The sequence below is a fragment of the Olea europaea genome, chromosome 9, assembly GCF_002742605.1.
Source record: "Olea europaea var. sylvestris chromosome 9, O_europaea_v1, whole genome shotgun sequence".
Classification (NCBI taxonomy): Eukaryota; Viridiplantae; Streptophyta; class Magnoliopsida; order Lamiales; family Oleaceae; genus Olea; species Olea europaea.
The window spans coordinates 1,514,090-1,527,322 of NC_036245.1; positions in this window are offsets into that span (position 1 = coordinate 1,514,090).

Below are 13,233 nucleotides of genomic sequence, written 5' to 3' on the forward strand. Positions count from 1 at the left end.
GGACTAGTTTACAATATATGAGAGAATTTCGAGAGGTGCGGTGATAATGGGAAACAATGCTCCTTGTAAAATTGTCGGAGTTGGTATGGACAGAATCAGAATGTTCGATGGTGTTACCAGAGGAACAAGGTTCAAGTCTACCGATCTGTCAGGATGCCTCAGCTGCATACATCACTGCGCTTCGACTTATACTCACAGATGTTAGACATGTTCTAGAATTGAAGCGAAATCTCATATCTTTAAGTTTACTTGATTCAAAGGGTCATAAGTATACTTGTGAAAATGGAGTTTTGAAGATAAGTCAGGGCGCTCTTGTTGTCATGAAGGGATAGAAAAAACTCTATATAGTTTTCCACAAGTACAGGTGATACAGCATCCTCTACTTCTTTTTTGACTAATGAGAAAGTTACTAAATTTTGGCATTTGCCCAAGTGGGCATATGAATGATGATGGCATGGCAGAATTGGGTAAAAGAAGACTTCTTGATGGGTAGAAGATCAATAAGATGAAATTCTGCGAGCATTGTGTTTTTGGAAAGCAAAAGAGAGTTAGATTCACTATAAGAAGACACAACACTAAGGAAACACTTGAATATATTCATTCAGATCTTTGAAGACAGGCTAGGGTACCTTCAAGAGGAGGTGCCTATTATCTGTTAACAGCAATTGATGATTTCTCAAAGAAAATTTTGGTATTCTTCTTAAAACAGAAGAATGATGTGTTTGGGACTTTCAAGGAATGGCAAACAATGATAAAAATGCATACTAGAAAGCAAATCAAACATCTATGTAAGATAATAGGTTAGAGTTTTGTTTAGATGAATTCAATAGCTTCTGCAGAGCTGAAGGAATCTTAAGATACTTAATATTGCCCGGAACTCCTCAACAAATGGTGTAGCAGAATGGATGAACATAACTTTGATGGAAAAGATTCGACGTATGCTTTCAAACTCTTGGTTGCCTAATTTTAGGCTAAAGATGCTACCACAACTTGTTTTCTAATCAACTGCTCACCCTCAACTGCCATTAGGAAAAAGACACCGAAAGAGATATGGTCTGGTAAACCTTTTTTCTATACTGATTTGAAGATTTTAGGTGTCCTGCTTATGCTCATGTGGATAATGGAAAGTTGGAGCCCAGGTCTAGAAAGTGTCTTTCTTAGGTACAAATCAGATGTGGAAGGATATAAATTGTCGTGTCTTGAGATAAGAAAAGTAGTGATTAATAAAGACATAGTATTTGACAAACTTGCCGCGGTTCATGGTTCACAGATAATTTGAACCTTCACAGAAGTATGAGGAAGCAGATTTGTTGATTGCGTGTGCATTAAATGTGGCTGAAGAAATGGATTCCACCAAGATAGAGTCATTAATTAAAAATTATACTCGAAACTTACTAAAATTACAAAAGGTTATAAGGGTCGTTCGCTGCAAAGGGGTGTTCAAAGGAAAGAAGGAACATCATGGACTGAAAATGCTTGGTATAAGGCCAAATTGGTAGCAAAAGGTTACAGTCAGATTCCAAGTGTTGACTTTACAGATGTGTTCTCGACGGTTGTAAAGTATAGTTTAATTCGGGCTTTATTTGGAATTATGGGAAAGAATGACTTGGACCTTGAACAGATGGATGTCAAAACAACATTGTTGCATAGGAAAACTTGAGAAGAACATTTACATGCTACAATAAGAGGATTTCATAGCCTCTGAAAAGGAAGATTATGTGTGCTTGTTAAAAAAAGTCCTCGTATGGACTAAAGTATTCACCGAGACACTGGTACAAAAAGTTTAATTCATTCATGACTACTCATGGTTTCATCAGAAGTAATTATGATAGTTATGTGTACTTTAGAAAGAGGAGATGATGGATCGATCACATATTTGTAATATGTTGATGATATGCTCATTGCAGCCAAGGATAAAGCGGAGGTCAGAAAATGTGAAATCTCAACTTAGTAAGGAGTTTGAGATGAAAGACTTAGGTGTAGTAAAGAAAATTTTTAAAATGAAAAGTTTGAGAGATAGAAAGGTTGGCAGATTGTATTTGAATCAAAATAGGTATATTGAGAAGGTGCTTCAAAGGTACAATATACTGAATGCTAAGGCTGTCAGTACTCCATGGACTGCCCACTCTAAATTATCATCTAGATTATATCCTCAATTAGATAAAGACATTGATTACATGTCTTGGGTTTCTTATTCTAGTGCAGTTGATTCGCTTATGTATACTATGGTTTGTACAAGATCAGATTTAGCACATTTAGTTAGTGCAATTAGTAGGTACATGGCAAATCTTGGCAAGGAATATTAGAAAATAGTACAGTGGATATTCAAATACCTGAAGGGCTCTACTAATGGCTTCTTGCATTTTAGAAGAAATACAAATGGAATAATTGGGTATGCAGATTCAGATTATGTATGAGATCTTGATAAAAGGAGATCACTTACAAGATATGTGTTTACCTTTGGAGGATGTACTATCAGCTGAAAAGCAAAATACAGTAGCATTGTCTAAAACAGAGGCAAAATACATGGCCATTACAGAGACATGTAAGGAGATTATATGGTTGACGGGATTAATTAGTAAAATCAGTGATGACTTGCAAACTATGATAGTCTAGTGCTATTTTTTTTATTAAGGATCAAATGTTCCATGAAATAACTAAAAACATTGATGTGAGGTACCATATTGTACGTGAAGTAATTACTTATAGTAATATTGTAGTGAGCAAGGTTGATACCAAAAATAATCCTGATAATATAATGACAAAATCACTTCTTATTACTAAGTTTGAGCATTGCTTGAACTTAGTTGGTATTTGTCATTTGTTTGGAAGAGGTGGAGTAATGTTTATTGTGAAGTTCCTTGTATTGGAATTTGGCTCATGGTGGAGATTTGTTGTAGTGTGACCTAAATTATAGTGGGTGTTGGAATTGTATTTGAATTGGTCTTGGATAGATCAAAATTATGGACCGGAAAAGTTGTCGCATTTTCGCTAGCTCTTCGCCAGTTGCACGCTCAAGCGAAACCATTAAATTTGGATCAGAGAATTTTCAACCGTTCTCACCCCCTTGTTGCTCGAGCGATTGTGCTTCTAGGATTTTCACGTTTTAACGCGTTTTGGATTTATATTCATCTACAACTTAATTTCTAGGGTTATATATATATAAAGGTTTGTATTGTACACATAACAGAATATACAACATCTTGAAAGTTTTAGATCTTAGTTGAGAGTATTGAGATTTTGTAAACACAATTGCTATTGATTATAGTGGATTTCTTCTCTTTTGTCCGTGGTTTTTTCTATCTTGGGTTTCCACATAAATCTTTTTGTTCTTATTTGCTTCGTTATTGTCATAATCTTCCGATTAATTGATAACATCATCAATTAGTTAGTCCAAGATCTTTAGGAATCTGAATTTCATTTCTTTGCATTATTTTTTTATTCAATACATATTTTTGTTCAAAATATTTATCCATAATTATTTCACCTTGGATTCAACAAGTGAAATTATAATTTTTTTTCAGTTAAGGAAAGTGAATAACACAAGTCGAAATCTAAATTAGAAAATTCAATTATTGTAAAATCAGACACATATTTCAGTAAATTAAAGATTTTCAAATCATAAATACATTTTAAAAAAATAATGTAATTTACGGTTAATACAACACACAACAAATTACTAACTAATCAATTTAAATTTATTAACTTATTTTGGCATATCAAACGGTATGGTAACCTTGTTTTTAGCAATTTATTTTTATGTATAATGTTACATTGGTGAACAAGAATGAGTGGAATGGGTGAGGTTGTGCCTGGGATTTGGAAGGAATGAAAACCAGAACACAAAAAATTAATAACTAATTAATTTATTAACTTATTTTGGCATATCAAACGAGCGATTACCTGTGTATGGGGAATTGCTTCAACATGGTCTGTACCGACCTTCGATTATTTTTTTCTTTTTTCTTTTTTCCAAAAAATGAACCATGCACCCCACCTCGTGTCTCACATGTACCGACCTTGTAAACGAGTCACCCACCTATACACATAGCCAGGGGCGGAGCCAGGAATTTTGTCCAGTGCGGGCAAAATTTAATCAAAGTCGAACTTTTCGATTATGAATTTAATGATATTATGATAATGCTAAAAATAACATAACGACAATACTAATAAGATAATTATCTTCTTCCTTATTCTAGGATCTATAGCAAATTGTGCAAAATCAAAATTCATTTTATTCGATATCCTCACATCAACATTTTCTACGAAATATTTTCTTTTAAAGAACTCTACATTGACACTTCACACTAAAATAAACGACAAGTGACAATTAAGTATTAATTGATAAGAAAAGAACTACTAATTTTTACAAATTGCTAGAACACCATAAAGTCATTACTAATTGTTTAAATAATTGACAATAATCAAAATTTCAAGAATCGATCACAAATATTATCAATACTCAACATTCACATAATCAAAATCCTTAATATTAAAAAGAAAAATGACATGATCAAGAAAATTTTTGCTGCAAATTTGAGGGCCCAAAAACATGTGGATTTTATGAAAGAAATGAACTTTGAAAATATTTCAAAACGAAAGCAGATTTAAAGAGAGTCAGAAAATGTCACCTGGAGTTGGTGCAAATTAGTTTATGGGTTGGACTTTAAATAAATGAAAAACATACCTATAAAAAAAATAATAAATAAATAAATAAAATTGACCATGGGCTTGGGCCAAAAGTTCAGTGCGGGCATTTGCCTGCACTGGACTGTGCATGACTCCGCCCATGCACAGAGCACGGTTCATCAAACAATACGGGGACCTTATGTTAGCAGTTTTCATATACAAGGCAACACATAGATTTTTCTACTTCTATAAATAATGTTATGAAACAGCATTATTCTTTCCCAATTAATTGATTACATCTTATCTTTTAGTTGCTTAATAAATCATCGAATTTTTTAAATCATCACATTATTCTTGCACGTTCAACATTATGATGTTAGGTGTTACTTCATTGTTTGGATTGGCGTATAGACATCTAAAGTGATTTATATATTTTGTGTATAGACATCTAAAGTGATTTATATATTTTGATAAGTGTTACATAAAAAATTAATAAAGATTCAGATGAAATCTTTTTGAAGATTCGAGTTACTTAATTTACAAAAAGGTTCCTGTGTTTTTTTTTTTTTTTTTTTGTCTCGGGTTTCCATGTAAATCTTTGTATTCTTCACAACAAATGGTATCAGAGTCGGGTTGATTATTCCGCATGACAATGATGAAGTTTGATATTCCGTTATTGGATCGAAACATGAGATTCACTTTATGGCAAGTAAAGATGCGAGCAATTCTCTCGCAGATAGATTTGGAGAAAACCTTGGTTGGCTTTAACAAGATACCTTCAACCTAAATGCAGGGAGAAAAGCAGCGTAGGGATCGAAAAGCCCAAACCCAAATTCATCTACATCTATCAAATTAAATTCTTCAAAATGTCCTCAAAGAGAACAGTGTCGTTGCATTGTGGTTGAAATTGGAGCAACTTTGTATGACAAAAAGCTTGACCAACAAGCTACACTTGAGACAACGCTTGTATTCTCACCGGATGTTCAAAGGTGCGCTATTGGATAATCACTTAACTATGCTCGAAGAAATCGTGGTCAATTTGAAGACATTGGATGTTAAGTATGATGATGAGGAATTGGTGTTGATGTTGTATTCTCTGCCACCACCATATATGACTTTTAGAGATACTATTCTCTATAGTCGGGATACTCTCACTTTGGAAGAGGTTTATGATGTCTTGTTATTTAAGGAGAAGATGAGGCATCTTGTTGGAAGACATGGGAGTCAGGTGGAAGGCCTAGTTGTTCGTAGAAAAAATCAATATAAAAATTCTGGTAGGAGTATAAGGGATAGATCAAAATCTAGGCATGCAGAAAAGGTGTGTCATTACTATAAGAAGATGGGCATATCAAGGTTGATTGCTATTTTTTGAAAAACAAGAATAAAGCTGTTGGTGCTATTGAAAGAGGAAAGCAAGCTGTTAACTCAACAGAGGCTGATGTTGTGGAAGATGGACAAAGTGAAAGAGAGTTTTTTGTGATTTCTGACATGGATTCTAAACCTTGTAAGGAACAAGTTTTTGACTCGACTTGTGCTTTCCATATGTGTCCCAACAAGGACTGGTTTACAACATATAAGATAATTTCGAAAGGTGCGGTGATAATGGGAAACAACGCGCCTTGTAAAATTGTCGGAGTTGGTATGGTTAGAATCATAATGTTTGATGGTGTTATCAGAGGAACAAGGTTCAAGTCTACCGATCTGTTAGGATGCCTTAGCTACGTACATCACTGCACTTCCACTTACACTTACACTCACAGATGTCATACATGTTCTAGAATTGAAGCGAAATCTTGTATCTTTAAGTTCACTTAACTCAAAGGGATGAAGTACACTGGTGAAAGTGGAGTTTTGAAATTAAGTCAGAGAGCTCTTGTTATCATGAAGGGATAGAAAAACTCTATACAGTTGTACATTTTCTAGGGTTCCACATGTACAGGTGATGCATCATTCTCTACTTCTTCTTTGATTGATGAGGATGTTACTAAATTTTGGTATATGCGACTTTGCCATATGAGTAAGCATGGCATGGCGGAATTGAGTAAAGGAGGACTTGATAGGCAGAAGACCAATAAGATGAAATTTGCGAGTATTGTGTTTTTGGGAAGCAAAAGAGAGTTAGATTCACTATAAGAAGACACAACACTAAGGAAACACTTGAATATATCCATTCAAATATTTGGAGACAGGCTAGGGTACTTTCAAGAGGAGGTGCCTATTATCTGTTAACAGTGATTGATGATTTCTCCAGAGAAATTTGGGTATTCTTCTTGAAACAGAAGTGTGACGTCTTTGGGACTTTTAAAGAATGGAAAACAATGATAGAAATGCAGACCGAAAAGCAAATCAAACATCTACGCAAGATAATGAGTTAGAGTTTTGTTCAGATGAATCCAATAGCTTCTGTACAGCTGAAAGAATCTTAAGGCACTTGATAGTGCCCGGAACTCCTCAACAAATGGTGTGGCAGAATAGATGAAGATAACTTTGATTGAAAGGGTTCGACATATGCTTTCAAACTTTAGGTTGCCTAATTTTAGGCCGAAGCTGTTGCCACAACTTATTTTCTGATCAACCGTTCACCCACAACTACCATTAGGAAAAAGACACTAGAAAAGATATGGTTTGGTAAACCTTATTGCTATACTGATTTGAAGATTTTTGGGTGTCTTGCTTATGCTCGTATGGATAATGGGAAGTTGGAGCCCAAGTCTAGAATGTGTATCTTTCTTGGGTACAAATCAAGAGTGAAGGGATATAAATTGTGGTGTCTTGAGATAAGAAAAATGGTGATTAATAAAGACATAGTATTTGACGAACTTGTTATGGTTCATGGTTAACCCTGTGGGGATTCTGATAAAACAAAAAAATAGAATCATTCAACTCAGGTGGAGCTAGAAATTGGTCTAGGGGAACAATCAGAGACTTCAGAACAATCAAACTTAGAATTGACATACAGTAATACTTCGCCCACACCACTACCAACACCACAGTATTTTATTGCTAAGGATAGACCTCCAAACAGATTAAACCTCCATAGAAGTATGGGAAAGCAGATTTGATTGCGTATGCATTAAATGTGGCTGAAGAAAGTGATTCCACTGAGATGGAGTCATTAAATAAAAATTGTACATGGAACTTACTAAAATTACGAAAGGTTATAAAGGTTCTTCGTTGCAAATGGGTGTTCAAAGGAAATAAGGGATATCAGGGACTGAAGATGCTAGGTATAATGCCAGATTGGTAGTAAAAGGTTACAGTTAGATTTCAGGTGTTGAATTTACAAATGTGTCTTCGCCGGTTGTAAAGCATAGTTCAATTTGGGCTTTACTTGGAATTGTGGCAAAGAATGACTTGAAATTTGAATAGGTGGATGTCAAGACAACATTGTTGCATGGAGAACTTGAGAAGAACATTTACATGCAACAACCAGAGGATTTCATAGCCTCTGGAAAGGAAGACTATGTGTACTTGTTAAAGAAGTCATTGTATGGACTAAAGTATTCACCGAGACAGTGGTAGAAAAAGTTCAGTTCATTTATGACTACTATGGTTTAATCAAAAGTAATTATGATAGTTGCGTGTACTTTAGAAATGGAGATGACGGATCAATCACATATTTGTTGTAATATATTAATGATATGCTCATTGCAACCAAGGATAAAGCAGAGGTCAAAAAATGTGAAATCTCAATTTGGTAAGGAGTTTGAGATGAAAGACATGGGTGTAGTCAAGAAAATTTTTCGAATTAAAATTTTGAGGGATAAAAAGGCTGGCAGATTGTATTTAAGTCAAAAAGAGTACATTGAGAACGTGCTATAAAGGTTCAATATGCTGAATGCTAAGGCTGCTAGTACTCCGTTGACTGCCCACTTTAAATTATCATATAGATTATGTCCTCAATTAGATGAAGACATTGATTACATGTCTCGGGTTCCTTATTCTAGTGCAGTTGGTTTGCTTATGTGTATTATGGTTTGTACAAGATCAGATTGGACATATGTAGTTAGTATAGTTAGTAGGTACATGGCAAATTCTGGCAATGAATATTAGAAAGTAGTACAATGTATATTCAGATACTTGAAGGGCTCTATTAATGGTTGCTTGCATTTTGGAAGAAATACAAATAGAGTCATTGGATATGTGGATTCAGATTATGCATGGGATCTTAATAAAAGAAGATTACTTATAGGGTATGTGTTTACCGTTGGAGGATGTGTTATTAGCTGAAAAGCTACTTTGCAAAATACAGTAGCATTGTCTAGAACGGAGGCGGAATACATGGCCATTACAAAGGCATGTAGGGAGAGTTATGTGGTTGAGGGGATTTATTAGTAAAATCAGTGATGACCTGGAAATTTCTATAGTATACTATGATAGTCAGAGTGCTATTTTTTTTTTATTAAGGATCAAATATTTCATGAGAGAACTAAGAACATTGATGTGAAGTACCATATTGTACGTGAAGTGATTGCTCATAGTGATATTATAGTGAGCAATGTTGATACCAAAAATAATTCTGTTGATATGATGACAAAATCACTTCCTATTGCTAAGTCTAAGCATTGTTTGAACTTAGTTGGTGCTTGTCCTTTGTTTGAAAGAGATGGAGTAGTGTTTACTGTGGAGTTCCTTGTATTGGAATTTGGTTCAAGGTAAAGATTTGTTGTAGTGTGACCCAAATTATAGTTGGTGTTGGAATTGTATTTGAATTGGTCTTGGATAGATCAAAATTATGGACTGAAAAAATTGTTGTCTCATTTTCACTAGCTCTTCGCCAATTGCACGCTCGAGCGAAACTGTTAAATTTGGAACAGAGAATTTTCAACCGTTCTCGCCCCATTGTCCCTCGAGTGACCGTGCTTCCAAGATTTTCACGTTTAAACGCGTTTTGGACTTATATTCATCTATAACTTGATTTCTAGGGTTATATATATAACGGTGTGTATTGTACACATAACAAAATATACAACATCTTCAAAGTGTTAAATCTTAGTTGAGAGTATTGATATCTTATAAACACAATTGTTATTGATTATAGGGGATTTCTTCTCTTCTGTCCATGATTTTTTTGGTCTTGGGTTTTCACATAAATCTTTGTGTTCTTTATTTTGTTCTTGTTTACTTCATTATTGTCATAATATTCCGGTCAATTCACAAGATCATCAATTAGTTAGTCTAAGATCTTTAGGAATCTGAACTTAATTTCTTTACATCATTTTTTTATTCAATACATATTTTCGTTCAATATATTTATCCATAATTATTTCACCTTGGATTCAACAAGTGAAATTATAATTTATTTATTTTTAGTGAAGGGAAGTGAATTACACAAGTCGAAATCTAAATTAGAAAATTCAATTCATGTAAAATCAGAAGTATATTTCAGCAAATTAAAGATTACCAAATCATAAATATATAAAAATTAAAATAATGTAATTTACGGTTAATACAACCCAAAACAAATTACTAACTAATCAATTTAAATTTATTAACTTATTTTGGCATATCAAACAATATGGTAACCTTTTTTTTAGCAATTTATTTTTATGTATAATGTTACATTATATTGGTGAACGGTCAAGAATGAATAGAATGGGTGAGGTTGTGCCTGGTATTTGGAAATTGGAAGGAATGAAAACCAGAACACAAAAAATTAATAACTAATTAATTTATTAACTTATTTTGGCATATCAAACAAGAGCTGTACTACATAGGGAATTCCTTCACACGGTCTGTACCGACCTTCACATGGGGCTTTTTTTTTTCCTAAAATGAACCAGCCACCCCACCTTTGAGTCTCACCTGTATCGACCCTCTAAACCACCCGCTTGTACACGTAGCGTGGCTCATCATACAATACGGGAACCTTATTTTAGCAGTTTTCATATAGAAGGCAACATGTAGATTTTTCTACTTCTATAAATAATGTTATGAAACAACATTATTCTTTCCCAATTCAGTGATTACATCTTATCTTTTAGTTGCTTAATAAATCATCGAATTTTTTAAATCATCACATTATTCTCGCACGTTCAACATTATGATGTTGGGTGTTACTTCATAGTTTGGATTGGCGTATAGACATCTAAAGTGATTTATATATTTTGATAAGTGTTACATAAAAAATTAATAAAGATTCAGATGAAATCTTTTTGAAGATTCGAGTTACTTAATTTACAAAAAGGTTAAAACAAAAAAATGATCCTTAAGCTTAATTGTATGTTAAACATAAGTCGGGCCAAGAACATTGGTCATTCACGAATAAGCTCAAAATTAACTTGTTTGAATTGTGATAGAAGAAATTGCTTGAGAGTAATATATTTTTGTAATCATGGCATTGTATTCAATGACTTTCTTATCCTCACTTTCCCAATACAAACAAGAAAGTTTTCTATTTAGCCTTTGTTTAACTCACATTATTTTCATAAAAATGTTTTTTCAAATAGCGTATTGATGAAAAATGTATTGTTAAAAAATAAAGAAAAATTTTGAATTTGCGTGTAAAATTATTTGATTGAAGAATGTATAATTAAAATGATATCAACTCATTGTTTAAGAATATTTTTTTTTTTGAAAGAGTGTTGATCAAACACAGCCTTAGTGAGGATATTGAAATATGTGTAAGAAAAATATGAGGAAAACATGATTGAGGCACGATTTCCATTTCATTAGAGTGGATGCCAACCATAAGAAAAGGGGGGAGATGGACCCCTAGCTAGGCTAGCAAAGGTCAATTGTCGTATCTACTGACTAAAATGGGATGCGTGTAATCTACTGGCTATCTAGTCAAGCTCGACAGTATTACATGTCAACAACTGTTGGTGAACATGAGCCTAACAAATGAAATAGGACGTTTTGAATAAATTGTGATATTAGCCAATGTCCTCCTTTCAATTCTCTCCATACACCTCAATTCATGCAAGTCCATTTTCCAGCCCCATGGTATGAAAGTGACTCTATAGAATATAAGAAAGAGTCTTTCCTGAAAATCGAGTGGTCATTAAACGTTAACACGTTACAAGACATGTCTTATAATTGAATAGGGTCATCACTAATTAATTTTTCTATTTATGTTTAAAGTTAATATTCTTGATTCTTCGAGAGATTCTCTTGTCAATTTATGAGTCCAAGGTTATTGCTTGAAGGTCACGTCCAACGTTAATATGCTAGGTGTATTTGCAGCTAAAAGTAATATTCCCATGGAATAAACTAAAGTTCCAATCAGGTCGATGGAAATTCTAGCGGAGAAAATAATGGAGAAATCGCCTTATTCGAATAATTTGACCTAGTTTTATTAAAGACAGATTTGTTTTTCCTCATTTTTAGTCTATAATCAATTCATAGAAAACAAATCTAAATCGCTCCTATTATAATATCTTTAAAATATTCATTTTCACTTATGCATGTTCCAATAGCTTGTTAAGTAAGACGAATGGTAAAATATTTTTTTCATTCTGAAAAAACTCTAATTCACTTTTGACTAAAATATTATTGAAATGAAATAACTACGTGAAAAAGAAGAAAAACATAACTTCCTTAAAATAAAAAGTGATGTTTATATTTCTAAGCTAAATTAATTAATGAAATGTAGGGCTCTTTTTAATAACCAATAATTTTAGAAAAGGTTTACGCAATTTTCTCTAGAAGTTAAACACCACATGTCATGTCTATAATGACTAATGAGTAGGGTCATCACAAATTTTTTTTATTAATTTAACTTAATTTTCTATGTTCTTTTGAGATTCTCGTCAATTTATGTTTACAAATTATTGTCTAGTTGATGTCCAATGTTAATTTGTGTGTAGGGATGGCAAAAAAAAATCCATTTAACCCAATACTTGTGGGGGCCGTCCCGAATGAGGCGGGGATAGGTGAGGATTACCCGCCTAACGGGGTAAATGGGATGGGTACGAGTTGAGGGTCAATTCCTCGAAACGGATACAGGAAACATAGTCCACGCCTCGCTACTCTCCCCATATAAAGTTAATTTCAAATTTAAGTTTTTATCAAACAGAAATAATAGATTTATAATTATTTTTAAAGAGAATATAAGTTGTTTTTAACAAATTGGTAAAAAGTAATACTATTTACTAACTAAGGACATAAAAAAATAAAAGCAAAAATAAAATAAAGAAAAAATAAATGGGACGATAAATGGGGTAGAGGACCTGCCCCATCCCGCTTTAATCGGGTATGAGTATGGGATAAGATAACAAAAATATCCGACGAGATGGGGTGGGAATAGCTAATCCGTCCTATACCCACCCCATTGTCATCCCTATTTGTGAGGTGTCTTTGCGGCTCAAAATAATATTCTCATGGAACAACAACAATAAAAAAAATAAAAAAATGTAATTCAAGTTTTCTCACTTTAGTGCTATTTATTTCATTATAGCATATTAAACATATCTTAAATGTAAAAGCATAATTGAAAATATCATTGTATGAGATCAATCTTAAATTTGGATAACTTTAATTCACGCCTAAATATTTAGTACATAGTTCGATCCGTCCTTATGTATTGCATGCAACAAGCTTTTTGTTGATCCCTCGGATAATAAAAAAGTAGATGAATTGATGTGAAAGAAATAATGATATATC